The sequence below is a fragment of the Ictidomys tridecemlineatus genome, chromosome 2, assembly GCF_052094955.1.
Source record: "Ictidomys tridecemlineatus isolate mIctTri1 chromosome 2, mIctTri1.hap1, whole genome shotgun sequence".
Taxonomy (NCBI): domain Eukaryota; kingdom Metazoa; phylum Chordata; class Mammalia; order Rodentia; family Sciuridae; genus Ictidomys; species Ictidomys tridecemlineatus.
Window position 1 is genome coordinate 121,350,982 of NC_135478.1, and position 20,954 is coordinate 121,371,935.

The 20,954-nt window shown below is 43.5% G+C and overlaps 1 long non-coding RNA gene across 1 annotated transcript; it reads right to left on the reverse strand.

The window, feature by feature from the left end:
• Positions 1–4,354: 4,354 nt before the first annotated feature.
• Positions 4,355–19,817, reverse strand: LOC144375328 (uncharacterized). The gene is made up of 2 exons (XR_013435011.1): positions 17,584–19,817; positions 4,355–5,386 (listed from the first exon to the last, which is right to left on the reverse strand). It is a non-coding gene; the product is annotated as an uncharacterized LOC144375328 (long non-coding RNA).
• Between the last annotated feature and the right edge of the window lie 1,137 nt (positions 19,818–20,954).

Consider the following 20,954-nt stretch of genomic DNA (forward strand, 5'->3'; position numbering starts at 1 on the left):
TTTTCTCTTCTTTGAGGCACTCAGAAAGGGAAGCACAGAAATACCATCCCCTTGCCATTTCATGGGATCCCTGGATCTCTCTGCCTGCTACCACACAAACTTTTCTCCCAGAGCTCTAGAATCCCAGCAGTGCCCCCAGCTGTGGGGCTATGGAGCCAGACAGAAATGAGACTTCCCTTGACTCAAACTTAGAAGTGATCTTTATGACCTGGCTGATTTCTGTTTCTTAGAAACCAGATGCTGATGTGGATCCACTTGGAGGGAAGGGAGCTACAGGCCTTGGGCACCAGAATGCTATAATATGGTCTTTTCAATCCCCTGTAATGTACCCACATAATACAATGGGAAGAGAACTTGGGACAATTCTAAATCTCACAGGAAGCCATTGGCAGGTCTCTGACAAAGGGAAGGCTATGTCTGAATATCAGTCACTATAGCCTTCCAGTGGTGCAGAGAGGGGACCATGGCCAAGACAGGATTTGACTTTCTCTCTCTCATTGTGGGACTCAGGTCATGGTAGAGTTCCATGTCATCCTTTTTTCCTCACCTTCCAATGCTGTGTCATCTGTAGATTTGTGTATTACAGACTCAAAACTTTAGCATTAGGGTATCTCAGGGAGTACATGTATGTATGGGTTCATTCCCCCTGATGACCACCTGAAAAGCAGGTGGTCTAATAATCCTTGATGGACACATTGGGGAGCCATAGAGGTCTTGCAAGCCACAATGACTTTTTCAGGGTCACACACATAACCTGAAGGAGGAGGTGGGTGTGGACCACGTTCTGTTCCAAACCAGAGGAGCTGCCTATTCCTGGCTTATCTGTGGACCTGATCCAGGGTGTGTTGGTGTAACTGTGTCCACTGGTGCATGTGTCATGAGAATATGGGAGCAGCCCACATCCCAGGGGGCCTTTGGAACCATCTTATGTGAGAATAGGACTCAGCTAAGGAATCCCCAAGGAAGTGACCTCACTTTTTAGTCACAAAACATATAGAACTTGCAACCCTAGTAGCTAGGCACCAACAATCAGACACAGTCCCAGTCTGCTCACTGGTGTTGAGACAGCAAGCGCAGTGCTAAGAGTTCCTGTCTACTGATCTGTGGATGCTCAAGTCTCAGAAAAGCCCTGAATCGGGGCCGTTCCTGAGTGCTGGGTCACTGCTGGGTCCTGACAGCTCTGGCAATTTTTCCCAAGGAGACCAGAGGTGAGACATGACAGGCAACTGCAAGTGACCACAGTCTAGGCCACCACTCAAATTCCCCTTGATAGCTACAGAGCCTCACCAGGTTTGTGTGTATATATGTGTTCTGTGTGTGTGTGATGTCTCAAGAATACAGAGATAAATCCTTCAATTTAACTTGAGTGTATGGCAATGAGTCATTTTGCAGATGGCTACTTTTTCCATGTTGCAGTGCCCCTATTTGATTCCACAATCTAGGGAGAAGATGACCAAGATTCATCAATAGATGTGTCCTGTCTACTGAAAACCTTCACAGCACTCATCCTCCAGGAGCTGAGGAATGGCCTGGATCCTGTCCTACAGAGGGGAACACCTCCTATGGCCATGAATTTTTATATTCCTACCCAAATCTGGTCAGTTGTCAGAAGGTGCCAGAGTTGCTATGTAAAAGGTGTGTATCAATCACGTCCAAGCCCTGGCACATGGACATCTCCTACTTCGTACTGGGATTTCTGGGCAATCAGTCCCCTCTGGAGAAAGTAGTGTTTTCAGAGGAGAGCCCTGCCTGGATGTTTAGAGAACCGAGTAGGATGAGTCCAAGGAGTGTCTGCCTCAGGCCTGGTTCTGTGTAACATGCTTCCTGCAGCTCTGGTCTTACCCTGTGAGAAAGTTCTCTACCTCAGGCCTCACTACTCTGAGGCTTCAGGAAAGCAATTTTCACATTTGGGAAGGAGTCTGTGGATTGCATCTGGGAGTGTTCCAACCTGAATGTAGTGAGAACAGGGACCCTTGGGGAGAAAGAAATGGGGTCCTGGCCCTGAGGTAGCTAGGCATTAGGTGGTTGGGCTCAGTCATCGCTGTAATGTATATGTAACACCACTATTGGCCATCACTTGGCCTATCATTTAGGAAGCAATGCAGACAAACCTCCTAGCCCTCCAGAACTTCCATGATTGTCAGGAAGTTAGTCAAGCCCACCAGCCATCTTGACAGATGAGGGGCACAGGATGGTAGAGGTGACATCCTCCTCACCTTCTCTAGGTATATAAACCTGCAGCCAGATGTTTGTGAGGAGTGGCTTCAAAAAAAAATGAGTGGTCTTTGGGCCAGTCGGGAGGGCTCCTATTCTAAGAGGGGCCAATTGAGGGGCTGTTGTCAAACATAGCTGGGTAAACCCCAATTTCCACCCTGTGTGATTTCCAGCAGAGGACTCAACTCTGGGGCTTATACTGTAGAAAGGACATAGTGTGCTGCAATGGGATTCTGGACACCCAAAGAGCAGAGGAGTGGTTGGGGCCTCAGAACCAGGCTCTGTGAGGATCCCATCCCAACACAGCCAATCCCAGCCTGGGTTGCCCATACATTTCTGAACAGAGACTGGACAGCAAGTGTGTGGAGCCCCTTACCCACACATGTGCCTCAAAGGTTGCCCTTTTGATGTGGTGCATGGGCCTGCTTGGCCACTCATTGGGAAGCCCATGATGCAGGGTCCTTGGGAGATGCTACCTAAAGGAGAGGCCCAGTCCCTCATGACTCCCTGTCTCACTCCACACTCCACAGAACCCTCTGCTCCATCATTGAAATGTGGCTGTACGTCTATCCAGAATATTTTTGAGGTCCCAAGACTTCGACAATCTGAAATACCTCAGGGCCTTCCTGTTACTCATTATGCCTGAATCAGAGGGGACCTTCCATGTCCTTCCCCAGCTGGATAACACAGATCCTGTGAGTCTGAGCTCTCTGATTATGAGGATGGGGCCTGGGGTGGATGACTGAAGGTGTGTGCAGAGGAATCTCTGCTGGTGCCCCTGGGAATCTGCCATATGGTCCCAAGACACACATGGCTGACATCCTGCAGCTGATGGAACCTAGTCTGGGAAGATGTCCTATTGGGGAGGGCCTGGGCTATTCTCAGAGGCAGGGTTCTAGTGTGAATTGGTAAAGGCCCAAGGAAAGCCAGTCATGTTGGATCTTTTCTCTTGCAGCTCTAGCACCACCCCAAGTGATGTAATTGCCTCCAGCAGCCATGGGCTAATTTACCTGCTTACATTTTGGGGAGCATATTATCACATTCCCTGTGAAGGAGGAGGAATAGCCCTGAAAACCTAAGTTGGCCCTACACCAGCAATGACCACACAGGACCATGAGTGGCCACTGTAAACCTTCAGGAAGAGGAGACAGCTTAGCTGCCACTAAGCAAGTGAGTGGACATTGTACGTTATCCTCCACTTGATTTTATATATATATAATTACCTCTGGTGCTCCAAGCTGCCATCCCATCCTTTGAAAGAGAGCCAACTTTCCTGGCAGCAACATAAATTTCAGGCACCAAAACACCAGAGAAAGAAAGTCAAGAAACTATTAAGCCAGCAGCCTTCCACTCCACTTCTCCTGGAATGTATGCTCACCACCCTAGTTCTAATGTTTTCTATGGCACCTCCCACATGTGAGCTTCTGAGCATTACCCAGTGCCGGACCCCCCAGCTCAGCTCTGCTTCCACTTCCCTCTGAGATTGTCTATTTTTTTGTGATGGTAATTCTTTCATTTTAATGATGGCATTGTAAGTATTTTCAGTGACAGTCTTTTATGTTGACCTAAAAATGCTCATTCATTCACCAGGCTGTGCCACCATCAGCACTGTGTAGCTGCTGATGGAGCCCAGGTAGAGCTCATGGTGCTGTGGGAGAGGACACAAACAGGCCATCCTGGAGAAGGTGAGATAGAGGCCCCTGTGTATGGAGCAGAGGTGACTGCCTAATGAGTGTTGAAGATTTCAGGCCATTATAACTCGTACTGTGATCTGTGATATTAACTATTTTAACTGTCACGTGGCACTAAAAATCCTGTTCATATAAGATAACAACCTTAATATGTGCATTCTTATTGCTCCACAGATCATGGCTCACAATCCTCTTATTCTCCACGACACACTATTGAAGTTAGAACCATTAATAAATCAGTAATGGTCTGTACTATTTAAATAAAAGGAAGAGTCTTATGCTTTGTACTTCACATAAAAAGCTGTGCATCTTGCACTCCTTTGTCACACTGAGAATGCAAAGGAAATGTTCATGAAGGAAAGTAAAGGGCTGCTCCAGGGCATATGTAAATGACAAGAAAGCAAATACCAGCATTATTTCTCATTTGGAAAAAACTTTTTATAGTGTGGAGAAAAGAAGAAACGACCCATGTTCCATTCAGCCAAAGCCAAATCCAAATAAGGCCATCATTTAGATTGTTCTACTGACAAGACAAGTGAGAAAGCTGCAGAAGAAGTTTGAAGGTGCCAGAGTTTGGTCCATGAGGTTCTTGAACCAATAAAAGTGCAAGGCAAAGAAGCAAGTGCTGATGCAGAAGCTCTTACAAGTCATCAAGGAGATCTTACTAACCTATTTGATGAAGATGTTTTGTGGGTTAGGTAGTATGTGTCCCCAGAAGCTCACAGGTGAGCCAATGCAAGGTTTATCAGTGAGATGATTCAGTTTTGAGATCAGTGAGTTAATCCCCTGACAGAAATGAACAGACAGCAGGCATGGAAGGGCATGTGATGGACCCTTCCCAAGCCTGGGGGTGCAGGTGGCACCTGTGGAAGTGTCCAGTGGCTGAGAAATAAGTCTGGTTTCCAGGACTAAAGCCTATAGAGGCCAGCCTTAGCATTCCACAGCAGGGTTCCACATTGGAGTTTCCCAGCAACCAGGAGCAGTGTCAGGATTCTGTAGCACAAGCATCCATCTGTGAGGAGGATGTCAAACAGGAGTCTCATGGCAGTTTGGGGAGCCCAGATGTATCAGTGGCAGAATGGAGACTTGGCCTCAGGCTTGGAGGACAGCCACGAGCAGGAGCCAGGGCAGTGAAGCCTTGGCGTTGGGCCTCTGTGGAAGTTTCAGTGTCTGGAGTTCAGTTATGGCAGCAGTGGCAAAGGCAACTGAGGAGTCTGGAGGTGGCAGCAACAAGCCAGGCATCCAGACAGAAGCATCCTCATCCTCTGGCAGTGGTGAGAGTCTGATCCCAATGCAGTGGTGGTGGCTGCAGCATTACTGGTGGCCATGTGGGGACTCCAGTGGCCACAGTGTGGAGCTCTGGTAGCAGTGATGGTGACAGCATGGGACAGTTGGCCTCAGTTTCAGAGGGCGACTGGAAGCTGTGATGGTCTCTGCAGTGGCTCCTCCAGGTGACTGGTTTTTCTGGTAGTAGGGCCTGCCTGGACAGAAAGCAGGACACAGTACCTCATGGTACCCAGAGAGCTGCTGAGGACCTTCTACTGACCAGGCCAGCCATGCCTGGCATTGGCCTTGAGTCCACCAGGCGGCTCCTCCCCTGATCCTTGAGCCCCTCCCTGGGTTGTAGCCTCTAAGGGGCGAGTAGGCCATCTGCCAGCTGGGAGAGCCTTTGGAGAGGACACCCACCCTCCCCAGCCACATCTCCCCTGGGCTGTGCCAGCAGAGTGCAGAGGTGAGAGCTGGGGGGCACCTAGCAAATCCTCACCCTCCAAGCACATCCTGGGGCAGGACAAGAGTGGAGAGCACAGGTGGCAGAGGGAGTCTAATGGTGAATAGCACTCTGTCTTGGTCTTCTGCTGCCCTTAGCCACAGAAATGTGCTTTGGGGGTGAAGATGTCCTAGGACCTCTGCTCTCTGTCCCCACAGTCCATGCAGGATGTTTCTGGGGACACTGGGGTTCTATCCTAAGGCCATTTCAACTTGCAGACAGCCTAGTTCCTCAGTAGAAGCTGTACTGGGGGATGAGGTGAGCAGACACCAAGTGGGCTCATGACCAGAGCAAGGCATGGCAGCTGAGGGCAGATAAGTTCCTGGACAGCTTCATGGGTACTGCTGTCTCCCACATGCTTCTTTCTGAGCAGGCCAAGTCCACCAGGAGAAAGACCAAGACCTGGAGCTTCCAGAGGCCATCCCAGCTACTGGTCACCTTCTCATTCTGACACCCACTATCCCATGCCCTCACTACCACAGCCAGCCTGGATCTCTTCGCTGTATCCACCCAGACTCCCCACATGGCCACTGGATGCCACCTTCACCATCCTGCAGCCGGACCCCAATTACTGCTGCAGGATGGAGATGCTCACTGCTGGACACTGCCTGTTGTTGCTGCTTCTGCTTCTGGGCTCTTCTGGTGTCACCACAATCGTGCAGCAATTGAACTTTTAAACTCAAGTTTGACTCTGATGCTGCCCACCAAGGACCCAACATCACTGCACTTCACCCCAAGCGTGATATCCGACCCCAATACTGAGGACCCCTGATGCAGGTGCATGTTGCTCTAACCCCTGCCAGACTCTGGAGCTCCACCCTGCTGCCACCAGACTTTAACATGGACACCAGACAGTGACACTCAGCACTGGATGCCAACTTCATTGCAACTGCAGCCAGACTCTTGTCACTATGGCAGGATGACAACCCTCAGGACTGAATGCCTCTGTTGTCACAACCACTCTTTCTGGATTCTTCCACAGTCACCGCAACCATGAGTAGGAAGCAAGGTACATAGCTGCATGCTGACACCTCCACAGACACCCACACCCCATGCCAATACTCCACTCCTGGCTTTTTTTTTTTAAGAGAGAGTGAGAGAGGAGAGAGAGAGACAGAGAGAATTTTTTTAAATATTTATTTTTTAGATCTCGGCGGACACAACATCTTTGTTGGTATGTGGTGCTGAGGATCGAACCCGGGCCGCACGCATGCCAGGCAAGCGTGCTACCACTTGAGCCACATCCCCAGCCCACAGTTCTGACCTTTGATGCCTGATGCCCTATGCTAAAAGTGGCTGGATGCTGCTATGGCCACCAGATGCCCCCATTTCATGATTGTGCCATTGGAGTGAATTGACTCCAAGGCTGCTGGTCTGCTCAAGATATACAAGAGCTGGGTAACTGGGTATTCTCCATCACAGCCACCTCACCATGCTGCCTGCCTTTTGCACTCTCCCCCCAGGACCAGCCACCAATCCTTAGGACCCTTGAGGAGTTATGGCTCTAACTCAGGGAACTCATCCAAATAAACTAGTGAGCACAATAAATAAAGGCTGAGGTCCTCACAGCAGGCAGTGGGTGGGTCTAGGTGGGTCCAACTCACTGCTGAGGGAGCAGTTTCAGAGCCTGGGAGCTGCTGACCCGGTCTGGACCTGATCCTATAGGGCAAGCTGGAGAGGGATCTGGATGCTCTGGGAGTCCATTCCTGGAAGCACCTTCTGGTCCTTTCTCCTAAACTTCCCACCATGTCTTCTTCCCCTATCCCCCACTCCTCCCTGAGGGGACTCTGAGTCCTGGACATAGGGTCATAAGGGCACTGGGTCTCTGGGCAGTGGTGTGAGGCCAGAGCACATTGCAGCAGGCTGAGGACAGCCAGACTGGCCATGCCTGGACTTGGAGAAAAACAGCCTATTGGGAAAAAACCCTCCTTGATCTACCAAATTTAGCCTAACACTGGCTTCTTCCAAGAGATTATCAAGAAAGGAAAAAGCAAGTTTTGTCTGGCTAAGGGGTAGTGTGAAGAGAGGTAAAGACTTCAGATTGGGTAGAGCTGTATTCAAATCCCTGGGTGACTTTTACCAGGGTGCAGAACTAGGTACAACCTTGGGTTTGTATCTTGTAAAGTAAAGATCATGAGGAGGATAAGCCAAGGGTAAATTAAGCTGCTGAGCACTGCCTAAACTTTGGGATCCAAGTAGGCATATGACAAATTTCCATGCAGAAATATATTCTGAGCTTAAAGTTAACCCACTTTGAAGTGCAATTGACCTTTGAGACAGAGGGTTAAAATTTATTTTTTAATTTTTAGATGAAATAATAATATATGGAAGATCATAAGCCAATGTTGGTTCAGGCTTCTGAAATTATATGTTGTTTTCAAAATTGTTTAAAGTTACTTTGAGATAAATCTACATAGTTCAAGCCTCCTGGGATATCCCCCACCTCTGTCACATCCCCACACTGAGCACTGTCCACAGTCCCTTACTCTTCTTTAGAGTATCACCAAATATGTCTATACATGTATGTACACATGCAGAAATATACATTATGTAATATTTTGTTCCTTTTGAAATTTCCTGAAAATAAAATCTCTTATTTTTACGTACATTCTTTTGCAGCTTTCTCTCTTTAATTTGCACCCTTTAAGCTGAGCATCCGGAAGAAGGAAAACACCTGAAAAGCTCAAGGATCAGAAGAACACCAACACTGCTCAAGTCACTCTGAAAGCTGACTAGCCTGCATGTGCCCAAAGCTAGAGGAAACATCAGCCCTGCTTCAGCCACTGTGGACTGGATGATCCACACAAGGTGTAAGATAAACTCACCAACAAGAAAATGGACTGTTTCTCCCTCTAAGACAGCTCTTATATTGTCATTGCCACTACAGAGTCCTTTCTTTTGTCTTGACTCTAGGACTGATAACAATCAAACATATAGTTAACAATATCAGAAAACTACCACATGGACCAGTTCAAACCTGAAAGGGTATTATGGTTGGCATCCAAGCTCACTATTTGGTGGATGGTTTCCTATTCTTGATAGATTCAAATCTTAATTGACATAGCAGGGATTATGCTATGAATTTATTCATTGCTTCCATGTTTGTTTCCTCTTTACATTACAATTAGTGGGTCTACTATAGAAGCAGCTGTTAAGAAAAAAACTATGATGTTACATTATATAAAGCTTAAAGCCAAGATGATAATAATGCTTTTTGACTTAGAGGATTAAATAGTGAGCATCAAAGGGGGTAATGATGTAGCCCACAGAAGAACCCACTTCATTGTAAGATATAAGCCTCTCTCCTAGTCAAGAAGATATTGTTTAAGGAGTGAGCAGGATTTCTAGAGAACTTATTGTGCTCTGAGCTCCTCTTTGTTGTGAAGGCTGGGTTTCTTGTAAAGGCCTGCAGGGCTGGCATTGTGGTCAGTGACAGAGCACTTGTCTAGCATATGTGACACCTGGGGTTTGATTCTCGGCACCACATAAAAATAAAAAAAAAATACATGTATTATTATCATCTATAATTTTTTTAAAATAGGTCTCCAATTATACATGTTGATGTGCAAAAGATCTGTTTCTATAGTAAAAAATTGGGAAACCTCTGTCCACCCTAAAACGTGGAACAAAATGTAACTGTTATGTTAACCATTGTGTTGTACAACCACCCACTGAAGTCTCGAAGAATTTCCAGACCTGGGGTCCAGAGATTGTTTGGCATTAGCCCTTCTGGATTGTTGCAGCTTAAATAATTCTGTTTCCTCCAAATTCCTCAGGTGTCCAGCCTCATCTATCCTACATCAATACCTGCTTGAAATGCTAGAATGTCCCCATTCTTGAAGGGCACACAGAGACAGTCTCTCAGACTGTGTCAAAGTATGAATTTTATGAAAAGTCATTCATCACAAAAAAAAAAAAAACTAAAGGCAGGTTACACTATAGGGACTTCCTGGAAGTAACATCAAATTTGCATGATAAAACTTGTACACTTACATTGAATTGCCATGATATACCCATAAAGATATACAAATGAAATGAATAAAAAATTTTTAATCTGGGGAAAAATATGCTTTGTGAGAAATCTGAAAGCCATGCTTGCATTTTGTATTGTTTTAAATGTTATACTGTAATAATATTTGATAACATCATTATACTTTTTGAATTTGAAAGAGACATCAGAATTTTGTAGCATAATATTGTCAAAAAGGGAAAATTTTATTGATTATAAGCAGAGCTAACAGTTGAATTAAAGTTTTGCACCGGACACCAACTCTATCAGAACCACAGTCTGGTGAAGCCACCATTTGGTTTCTGCCCAGGCAAGTGCCCATGTGTGCCTGACTCTTTGCCACCCAGTAGATAGGAGCCCTGACTGCGGGTGGTGGGACCTGAATTCCAGCCCCCTTAGTGCTTATCTTGGGGCAACTTGCACAGCTGTGCTCTGCTTTAATTTCTTTTCTGTGAGGATTTGTGTCCAATCTGCCCATAGAGCTGTTGAAGATCAGTGAGGAGCTTCATCAAGTTTAAGGAAGCCTGGCTGCTGTACAGTGTGAGGAGGGACATCCTGCCAAAGGTAGCTCTGTGACTGACCCCCACCCTCTCCATACTCTCCTTCATGGTCTTCATGGAAGGCAGGGTGATTTTGTTCATCTGCCATGCAGCCTGCCAGCTCCAAGGCAAAGGGACCCTCCTCTGACCTCTACCGGCCAAACCAAAGAAGGCCATTGTCACTTCTCTCAGGTGGTGAGAGATGTTAGATCACAGTAGTGAGCACTGAAATGCAAACCAATAACAGGAAATGTCATGGGTTTTCTTTATGTTGTTCTTAAAGTTTCCCTAAAATTACTTTTAAGGCAAGTGAGTAAACAGATAATGCAGAAAAAACAATAGATACATGAATAATCAGAACAAAGGGAGTCAATTAAGAAATACACCAAGAAAGATTAATGGGGCTATTACTAACTCTTAGAAGGATCATTGGGGTCATTGTGAAGCTAGAATTTATGGCCATAGGAGTCTCAATAAATTTCAGTAGAGAAATTTTCTTAGAATTTCAGGAGAAAAAAGGTTCTGTCTTGTCATTAACCCAATATCATACTAACATAGTATTTACTTGTAAATGAAGCCCCCTTCCACTTAATATAATTGCCACTATGACAGTTCTGGAGAGGACCAACTAAGGTCAAAACCTCTACCCCCTGACATGAACGAGTTGAACACATGAATGGCAAAGAGTGGAGAAGGTGGACCCAGTTCTCAGGGAACCATAAAATACCAATGAATTTGGGGACAGCACTCTTTCCTTCCTTTTTCTCTGTGGGCAGCTGACCCACTCTCTTGAGAACGCTCTTCATTTGAGCCTTACTTTAAGAAAAAGTTATCTTGCATTGCCTTTGGTGTCTGACTTCAAATTTTCTTTCTTTGGAACACAAGAAGTGAGGTTTGGAGCTTCAACTTCCCACTCTCCAGTGACATCTAACCAGGTGCCTTAACTCAGATTGACAGCCATCTACAGGAAGGCATTTGAACCTCACCTTGTTCCTCTCCCAACTTTGGTTAAAATGATGTCTAACTTAGCCCCTGACAACTTGCAGTTTGCTTTGGGTTTCTCTGTCTACACTTTCCTCTGCTGAAACCTCTTTCATATGTCCCACTCATACCTGATGTCACTTCTGTTCATAACTGTAGTGACGCCTTTTGTTTTTCCTGCTCATATGTTGATGTACACTGTCTCTTGCTTTTGTGTCATCCTTTTGAGCAAGGCCATTAAGAGGCAATATGTCTCCACTGTTATGGCTGTTGCCTTATTGTGTCCCCGTGACTCTCTTCAGCAATGAGCATCATACCACCATTTTTATAGAGGCTGCTTTCAGAATCTGAAGAGCAATGAGTTCACCACCTTTACCTACTTACAAATCATCTCATGGGGCACTAGTTGAAGATCCCTCACAACTAAGAAACCTTTTCTCAGTTGGTATCTTTTCTTCACCAAAATGGTAATTATGGTTCTTACTCTACAGTGACTGAATGGACCCTATCTCCCCTCACATTTATTATTCCAAAGGAAAGCCAAAGAATATAATGACTCTTGCTCTTTTCTATGTCAGTTATCCTGTTGTTATTTTTGGACTATCTATGCTTCCAACAGAGTGACACAAAACACCTGCTTTCCCTCCCCTACTTTTCAAAATCTTGCCCATCCTACTCTTAAATGGATTAAGGGTCACTGCCCAAGTTATATCAACTGGCTGGCATAAGGTTATTAAATATTCAATAAGATTACAGGCTTCAGCAACAGAGTACATCAAATGAGGCACAAGTTGATGAATTTGGAAAGGCGTTCTATGAAACCACACAAGGATGTCTCCTGGTTCTGGGTTTAACATGGAATGTATGAGAGGGAAACATTCAGTCTTTCATTTCTCTTGCCTGTCAGTACTACTAGGGCTCCTGGGCGTATTGACAGACTTATCTTCAGGAAGTCTAGACTACAATACTCTTTCCCCATTAGATTCATATTGCAGAAAGCAAGGAAAATGGCCAGAAGTCCCCTAAATAAGGCTTTCTTTTACTAAGGGATTCAAAAAATTATGTGCTGTGTGGAGCACTGATGAGGCCTTTCTAGCAATGATGAGTCAAAACATTACTGGCCTAGAGTATCCCCAAACCTCCCTTCCTCTCAAAAATATATTTACCACTCTAATCTGTCAAAATTGAATTCTCCCACTCTCCTCTGTACCCACCATTACCTGCTCCTATTTCCTGCAACCCTGGTTTCCCTCATTATGAGTCTTTCCCTACTCAGCCCACTGCCAGGTTACACCCATCACAAGAGAAAAATGGAGAATCATGACTGATTAAAGTGCAAGTATTATTTCTATGCAAGATCGAATGCAAGCCCAACAGGAATTATGAAGGCTTACTGACAACCATGATAAATATATAGCGGGATTCCAACATTAACACAGGATTTTAAGGTAATCTGGAATCATATAACAGTAATTTAGAGTCAAACTCTAACAAACAGAGACATCAGGGGACAGAAGTTACTAAGGTGTGGAGAATGATTGACATCATACGAACACTTTATACCCTGTGGGCCCTTCTGCTGTTCAAACTGAGCATCCTCATTGGAATTATGATGAATCATTTGGAAGGTGGCAGAGGGATCACTGATTTCACTGGAGTGAAATCACAGGGCTTTTGAAGACAGGTTAAAGGAAGGCTTAGTAAAATATGCACACTTAGACCCTACATCTCTTGAAAGGCAACTTATTTTAAAAGATAATGTTTTCTTTAAGTTACCTTTAAGGCAAATGGGTAATTCATTGTTCAACTCGCTCCAGATATTAGAAATTACAAAATTGGTATCAGGCCCTGGGACTTCCCTTAAAGGAAGCCACCCAGGACTTTTATGATCAAACTAGGAGGAAACTAAGGGACCTAAAAAAGGAGAGAAGAGGAACAAGAGACCAATACAAGTATGGACTGCATCTCTTCATAGCCACCCTCTTTTCTCCCCCACAGAACTCTTAAGCCTAGGTGTCTATCATCATTATAGAAAGTGAGGGCAGTAGAAGAAAGACCACAAAATTAAGGGCAAGCTTCCAAAGACTTCTTGCCCTATATGTGGCAGGAGAGGTCACTGGAAAGTACCTCTCCTTTACTCCCAGTGGCTGGGGAGGCTGAGGCATGAGGACTGCAAGTACAAAGCCAGCCTCAGAAAACTAGCAAGGCCCTAAGCAACCCAGGAAGACCCCGTGTTTGAATAAAATATAAAAAATGGTCAGGGATGTTGCTTAGTGGTGAGTTGCCCCTGGGCTTAATCTCTGGTGACCCCACCATAAAAACCAGATTTGCATTCCCCAAAAGATACTCTGTCCTCACCACTTTTGCCATGGAGACTATTTTTATTTGGTTGTTTTCTAGTACTTTCTGGTGGAGGAAATTGCTGGGTTTTGGAATAACTCATTCTATCTAATGTTTCTCTGTCTCTTGTTGTATCAGTCTTTTTGTTATAGTTGTGTCTTCTTGTTTTTTCACAGGGCTTTTGCCTCTAAGATGATTTTACAATCTGTTTCTCCTATATCAGATGTTGTGGCCCCCTGGATAGACCTTAACTCATAATCAAGAGCATTTCACTGACTGCAAGTATGGGAGATACCTACCCTGATCAGCAGAAAGTAGGTGATGATATGATTTAATCACCATTGTCCCACCTTTGATTCAGGGGCTCCAACCTTGGCAGGGGGTATTAGGTAGCAGTTAGTAGTGAGCAGTGAAATGCAAACCAATAACATGGCAACATCATGGGTTTTCTTTAAAGTTATTTTTAAGGTTTTCTTTAAGTTACCTTTAAGGCAAATGGGCAATCATATAACTTACAGAAAAACAACAGGTGTGGAAACCTTAAAGAATAAACAGGGAATAGAGACCTAATTAAAATATATATCCTGAAAGGAAGAATAATGGGGTTATTACTAACTCTTGACAGGATCATTAGGTGTCATTGTAAAGCTAGAATTTATGGTCATAGGTGTCTCAATATATTTCAGAAGAGAAATTTTCTTAGTAGTGCAGGGGCAGTAAGGTAAATTCTGCCTGGACATTAACCTGAATATTCATATTAACATATGACTTGTAGATGGAGCCCTCTGAACAAGAAGGTCACCATAGGAGTTTTGGAGAAGGACAACTAGTGTCAAAACTCCACCACCCAACCTGAAGGGGGTGAACACCTGATTGGCCATGTGTGCTGAAGGTAGACCCAATTCTCAAAGCAAGCACAAAACACCAATAAATTCAGAGACAGCACTGGTTCTGTTGTTCTCTGCTTGGAGACAACCTTGAGGGTGTTCTCTGTTGAGAGATGACTCTTGAGAGTGAATTCTCTTTTACAATTTTCAGCATCTGACTCCAAGTTTTCTTTCTTCTGAACCCAAAAAATGGGGTTTGAACCTGCAGCCTGCACTCTCCTGTGACAGGATAGACTCCTGGTCATTTTTGGATAGGATAGTCTCAAGCATGAAATTCAAGATATGGGGTGATGCCACAGACAGTTTTTCCTGCAAAGGTGGGGAGCTCTGCCCTGGGCTATCAGATGTCTCCAAGAGTTGGGTTCCACTGAGCAGCCTGGCTCCTGGGACAGCTGAGGTGAGGGGAGGGGTGAGCTGTGTAAGCCTCTTCAGTCCAGGCCTGCAGATACCTTATCTCCAAGTAGGCCAGCACCTGGATGTGTGACAGCTACTCCCCAGACCTCCCAAACAGCCATCCTGGGAATGAAGACACAATTGTTGGCTGGTTGGTGGTGTTTCCTCTGTGCTCATGGGCAGTGTTTTGCAATAAAATGTCTTGCCTGGCTCCTCTATGTACACAGAACTAGCTTATATCCCAGAGGGTTGCAGGGGACAAGGTATCCCAGTCCAGAGGGCTACCCATAGTATCCAAACTTTTTTTTAGGTGAAGAACACCCCTACAGTCTCAGATAGGAGCAAACATCAAAATAGTTCTGCAGTACCCTTTCTTCATGGTTCCCTATGGGCCCACTCTCACTTCTGTTGCCAGACCATTTAGCTGTCCTGTCCCCATCACCTTAGCTACTCCCAGTGTCTTTTTCCTTTTCCTCCCCTCCAAAATCCCACTGATATTTCAAACAATCCAGAGGAATATCCTCACTTTAAGACACAGAGTGTACACAAGCCAGATTTAGCACAACTGTCCATCAACAGAACAGGATGCACAGCTTATGAGACTCTCAGGCACAGGATTTAATGCAGCCACAGTGAGTAAACAGGCTCCATACAACAATATGATGACTCTCAAAATACTGAATGAAAACAACAAAATGTGCTCTATGTTTGATTCTTAAATCCTTCAAAATCAAGAGACATACAAGTATTATTTGGGGTGTGAGGACATGGTAATGACAAAAGCCAGGGCCAGGTCAACCTTGGGGGCATCACCAGTAATCAAGGAGAATATGTGTGTGATTCCATGGTTGTGGGGATGCTGAAGGTCCTGTCTGGGGAGGTGGGAGTCAGCCACACTCATGGTACAATTAATCAATCTTCACAGATACACTTCATGTACTTTGTATTTTATTTCACAAAGAGCACAAAAAAAAAACACCCCCATGTTCAGGCCTCAACTGGTCTTCTCAGGGAACTGGATCACTCATGTCTTGCCCAGATGGTCTTAGTGGGGAAGACTGGGTGGGGAGCTGCCAGGGCCAGAGGGCAAGCCACTCACATTCCTTCCCCTTGGGTACCCTCCTGTTCCCAGCACTGCCACACATTTGCTCCATACCTCCTGTGTTCTCTTCTGTTAACCTGGGAACCTGGCTTCCTGGCTCTGTCAGGCCTGTCTGGAGTGGCATTAACTGACCAAGGTTGGTTTCTATGGAAGGGATCAGCTCTGATGAAGCAAGAACTCCAGCATCCATGGTTAATGGAATCTCTGCAGTGGTATCTTTTGTGTTCATTCATGTATGTGGTCATTCGCTCACTTACTTACAGTTGAGAAGAACCTTTAACTACATATAAGGATATCAATCATAACAATGGAAGCTCCGTCTCCATGCCAGGCACCTCATTAGGTATACAAGGCCAGAATACTTGTCCTTGTGGAGAGAAGAGGTGTGAGAAGACAGATTCATGTGATGAATGCTGCAGAGCACTCTCGGGGCCTTTGGGAGCCACCAAGGAGCAAGGCAGGAAAGGGATCCCTAAAGAGTAATGTTTAGCTGCGCATGGTGGCATGTACCTGTAATCCCTGTGGCTACAGAGGCTGAGACAGGAGGATGATGAGTTTGAGCCAGCCTCAGAAACAAGGAGGCAATAAACAACTCAGCGATACCTTGTCTCTAAATAAAATACAAAATGGTATTGTGGCTCAGTGATTTAGTGCCCCTGAGTTCAATCCCTTGTACAAAAAAAAAAAAAAGTGATGTTTATATGGAAATCAATAACCTTAAATTCTACTATAGAGTGATAGTAACAAAAACAGCATGGAATTGACATCAATATTGACATGTAGATCAATGATACAGAATAGAAAGCACACAGACAAACTCACATAAATAAAATTGTCTCATACTTGACAAAGTCTCCAAAAACATTCATTGGAGAAATTGTAGCCTCTTCAACAAATGGTGCTTGGAAAACTGGACATCCATATGTAACAAAATAAAATTAGACCCATATTTCTTACTTTTTGAGAAATTCAACTCAAAATGGATCAAGAACTTATACACTAGAACAGAGACCATGTACCAAATAGAAGTAAAAGTAGGCCCAAATCTTCACCTCATTGGCTTAGAGGTGCATTATGGTTCAACAGCAGCCCTGAATATATGAAAATACCAAGGACATACATGAAAAGGAAATAATTTCATCAGGCCAGGGTGTGTGATTTGGAAAAACTTACTTTTTTGGTAAAAATTTCTTTAATGTTGGATATATATACATATCTAAAAAGTCACATTATGCATAAACCATTCTAAGCTGAACCCCTTATTAAAATAAAAAAAAATTCAAAAGAGATTAACAAAAATAAAGCTGGCACTGTGGCATATGTCTGTGATCCCAGAGACTCAGGAGATAAAGCAGGAGGCGAACAAATTCAAGGCCACTCCCAGAGCAGAGCAAGACCCTGTCTCAAAATACAAGTTATAAAGGCCTCAGGATGTGACTCAATCGTAAAACAGCCCTGGATTCAACCCTCAGTACCCCCACCTCCAAAAAAGATGAGAGAAAGAGAGAGAGAGAGATTAACAAGAACAGATGAAAGAACATAAAACAAACTGTGCAGAGAAGAAAATTTGAACATTACACGGAAAATAAAACAAACACAAAAACTTCTGTTTTCCAGAAGTAGAAGATAATAAAGAAATTAAAAAGAAAGTGTAATCACCATTTCAGACATGTCATCCGAGATTTGTCCTTTCACTTCATCAACTTCACTCTTCAGTGCTGATGTTCTTTTGTAGCTCTTCTTGAGTGGAAATATATCCAGATATAACATTTCTCTCCTCAATAGTTTGGTAAAAGTAAGACACACACACACAAAAAAATGTATGTCAATATTTTGTGGGATTCCATATGAAGTATGCAGACTTCATATTTTACAAAAAAGTTATAAGTAATAAATTTGTTTAGAATTCTGAAGGACAATCTTAAATGACTTTGAATATTACTTCATTCAGTTACATGCCTCTCCATGTGACCAATCTATACTAGATTTCACTATGGCATCTTCAGGTGCAGAGGAGGCATTTTAATTGTAGCCTTTACAATAACACTGCATATTAGCACAGAACCTGAAACACAGGTCATACTCAATAAATACCTGATGAATGAATGAATTCTCAGGGGATAAGTTGTTCTTGCATTTGCTCACTTTCCCAATATTTACTGTATGTTTAACTGTGCCAAGCACAGCTCTAGGCACCAGAAAATAGCAGTGCACAAAGAGCGAGTGGGGGAAACCCTTCCTTACATGAAGGCTACTACTTCTAATGGGAAAAATTAGCAACATGTAAATAAATAAATAAATACATATCATGTGAGATAAGAATGGGGTTGGAATCTTAAATCACAAGGTGATTAGAGAAGGTTTTCCTGAAGTGATATTTGAGCAAAGTCCTGAAGGAAATGAGGGAGTGAGTCTCTAGCAAAGGAACAGAAAGAAGAAAAAGGAACAGAAAGAAGAAAAACCTGGATCGTACAGCACCCTAGAAGAAAAGGGAAGAAAAATTTTGTAGGAAGAAGTAGTGATCTACTAGGTCAAATATTGCTAAAAGATCAAGTAAGGAAAGAACTAAGAACTGATCATTGAAGTTAGCAATGGAAAGGTATTCATGATCTGACAAGGAAAATTGCAGTGGAATTGTTGGTTTGGAAACCTTTCTGGAGATGGTTCAAAATGAAGGGAAGGACCAAAAGGTGAGAAAGATAAAGGAGGACGAGGTGGGATTTTGGCCTGCCAATAGGACTGGTACTTCGAGGGATAGAAGGGCAAAAATAAAAATAAAGGGTAGAGGGAATTACAAAGAATTAGTCCAAAATTCTAGTGTGATTTCCCCTTTAGGCATTGCCAAAATTCTAAGCTGTGCACAAGCAGAGTAAGACTCTCAAAAACCAAGTGGAAATCAGCAGATGATTGCTAAAGAGCTGAGCAAGGATATGAACAGTTTCACACTGCTAGGGAAATAGAGGTGGGGATTCAAGCCTTGTCAAGATGTAGAGGCCTTGCTAAATGCCCTAAGTTATCAGCTGAAGTCTCAGAAGAACTACTTACTTAGAAGTATGGGTATAACCTAGGAGTAAGAGGCAGGCTCTACAAGTCAAAACCACTATCTGAGGTTCTGCCTCAGATTTGAGGACTCTATCTTAGGAGTAAGCTACAACTAGAAAAATGTCAACTCTAACAAAAGCCACCCTCAAAGAGATCAAAGTGATCATCTAGTTGATAAATAACATGGCCAGAAAAGGCATTCAAAAAACTGAGTTATAGAACATGTGCTCTTAATCCATTCTGTTATCCTGCCTCTGGGCAGATAATACCACCCACAGGAATGATTAAGAGAAGATACTGGATGTTAAGGTTGAATGAGTTTTTTAGAAGCTTTAATATTTATTATTTCATTGTCCTAGAGCCCCTGAAGAGCAATTGCTCTCATTTTACAAACGGAAAACAGAAAAAATAAGTAATTTGTTCAAGGTCAACAGAAACATGTGGGAGAGACCTGGATCTTAGCTTGGCCACTTATTAGCTGTGTGCTTCTTTAACTTCCCTCAGTCAACTGTGAAACAGAAATACTAATAACATCTCTTTCAAAAAGCAAAGAAGAATATGTAAAGCACACAGCATAGAGTTTTGTATTAAAGGTGCTCAATAAATGTTAATCCTTTGTTTTCCTTATTTTATTGAAAGGGTTTTAAGGTCTAAGCTATTTTTTTAATAATTCTAAGCTATCATCTTTCTACTTGCTGTCTTTTGCAATTGTAAACTGGAGTTTCCAAAGGTTGCATGATATGAAGTTTTTAAAAAGTAGATGCAAAAGAGGTTTAAGAATCCAACTGTCTTTTTTTTAATTTGTTGATTGAACAAATAAAAGGTATTATGATTGAAAAGAAACAAAACTGTCCATGTCTACAGATACTATGATCACATATGTAGAATAATTCTACAATTATTAGAATGTGTAAGAGGGTTTAGCAGATAGTTTAATATAAAACCAAAATAAAATTTAATTAAATTCCTATATATAATTAGAAAACAAATTAAAAATTTAAAATACTATATAATTATAAAAAATAAACTTCACAAGGTAAAGGATCTTTCAGGAAAAATTATAATATATTACTGTGGAGCAATGAAACAAAAGGAAATGGATCAGAAGACTTATTATTGTAGTGGTACTAATTTGCCGTACATTGGTTTATAAATTCAATACAATATTTAAAAAAATACCCCCAAAGTTTCCTGGAAAAAAATGTTTTATACTTCTGTTCTACAAAATGTAGAGAATAAGGCTGACTCAGACACTCTGGTAGAAAAACAAAGTAGAAAGGTCTGCTCTACAGATATTAAAAGCTACAGTAACTGGGAAAATATCTTGTTCACACAGAAATATATTACAACAGTACAGAAAGAAAGAGCCTACAAACATGTCCACAAATACTTGATATATCACAGATGGCACAGCAGGTTATATATATATAAAAAACCTGTTGTGTATATATATATACTCCAAGCCCAGGGGCCCATGCAAGCCCTCAGGAGGCAGGAGAGACACAGCAATGGCTGCTGGATGGCTCTGTATTGAGAGCTGGAGCAGGCCTTGAGGGGCCCCGCCTGGCAGGAGAGCGTTATCTGCCAATCTCCTCTACTTTGCATATTCATTAGACTGACTCCGCCTCCTGCTCCTGAAAACCCAGAGAGAAAAATACATTATTCACGAGGAAGCATCGCCCTGCCCAGGAAGGCCAGGCTGATTCTTTATGAGGAAGTGTTGCCCCGCCCAGGAAGGCGGGGCTGATTATTCATGAGACTGAGAGGTCAGTTTGGAAAAGGCCAAAGAACCAAGGCAACAGGGTGAGAGGGAGGCTTCCACAGCTGAGGTGAGCGCTGTCCTGGGCCCTATCTCCAGAGAAAGGGCTCTTGGGCCCTGTTCATCCAGAGCTCTTCATGTTGAAATTTTCTTCTTCTTGAAATTTGAAGTTCAATTTTAAAGTTCTCCCTGAGGGACCTAAATTTCCTGAGGAGAAACAGAAACCCGA